This window comes from Trachymyrmex septentrionalis, unplaced genomic scaffold (assembly GCF_001594115.1).
Source record: "Trachymyrmex septentrionalis isolate Tsep2-gDNA-1 unplaced genomic scaffold, Tsep1.0 scaffold108, whole genome shotgun sequence".
In the NCBI taxonomy this organism is placed as follows: Eukaryota; Metazoa; Arthropoda; class Insecta; order Hymenoptera; family Formicidae; genus Trachymyrmex; species Trachymyrmex septentrionalis.
In genome coordinates, this window is record NW_017304207.1 from 373,185 (window position 1) to 374,640 (window position 1,456).

Here is a 1,456-nt window from a genome sequence, read left to right on the forward strand (position 1 = left end):
CCCCCCCCCCCGACAAATTTAATATACATATAAGATTATCTAGTATCGTTTACTTTTCCGAAAAATTAATCAGTGAGTAATTAGACAAAGTGGCGGCTGTTCAAAGTCAAAGATATGATTTTTTTAACCAAAAAATTAAAATTTAATTATTAAATGTTCTGTTTAAAATGAAAATGTATGATTAGATATAATGAGTGATATTTTAATTATATTGTACCTCATTTTCTACCAGCTCACTCAAATGCAAATGGATTTTTTGCATTTTTGAATAATGAATTTTATAAAATTTTGTAAAACATTTTTTTGGATATGAGAGTGAACCAGGTACCAATTGTGAATGGCTGTCTTGCTCACTATGGCAGAGATCTTCAATTGTGACTTAATATTAATTTTCCCAAAAGAATCGGTCGTGCTGGACCTGTGGCATATTGGCCTTTACGTTTACCGAACTTAACACCATTAGATTTTTTGTATGGGGTACTCTAAAGCAAAAAGTGTATGTCTGATGACCTTCAATCATTAAAACGAAGAATTGTGCAAGCGAAAAAATTACAGATGCACAATATCAGCCATTCGTTCTCTCATTGATAGATGCAATGCTTATGTCCGGGCTGGAGGTCATCATTTTGAATAAAACATTTAATAATTAAATTTTGGTTATTGTAGAGCAATAAAAACGATGGACCTTATTTCGACAATATTTATTCCTACAGTTCTATAATTTCAGAAGTCAATATTTCTTGAACAAAGCGTTTGTGAGCATACTTCTAGAGGAAAATTTTGTTTGTTTTGTGATTCTATATTCATATTTAAAATTTGGCCATTTAACCTGGCAACATTCTGTATATTAACTAAATTTATCGGGCTTGTTAATTTTAAATAAAGCAGATTAAAGTTAAAATAATCACCGTAAAATAAAAATTGATTCCAGGAGATTATTCACAACTCCTTTATTTATCGATATTTTACTATAAAAAAATTACTGAATTATTCTTAAAATACATATTTTTGACTGCTAAACATTTGTTTGAAAAAGTCTTCAAGTTTTTACAAATGTTACGTCCAGACTCCACAGTTCTTTTCTTCGACAGGAAACTTTCGTCATCACAAAGAATTAGTGAGCAGTAAACTACTTGAAATAGGAGCTGAGAGCAATAAATGCTCGTTTTAAACTAACAACCCATCCGGGACTGAACCGTTGAGTTAGATATTTGAACCAAGTATAAAAAAGACAACCCTTATCTCGAGGACTATAAAATGAAATAAGAGCTGAGAACAATAAATGCTCAGTTTTTAACTAATAAACCACTCGGGACAGAACCGTTGGGTTGGTATTGAAACCAAGGGCCAGATAGGCGAAATTTAAGAATAAACAAACTAGGGTTTATAAAATGAAACAGCGGGTGTGAGCAACAAATGACATGTGGCTCGCATCTATTAGACACTCGAGAAACGG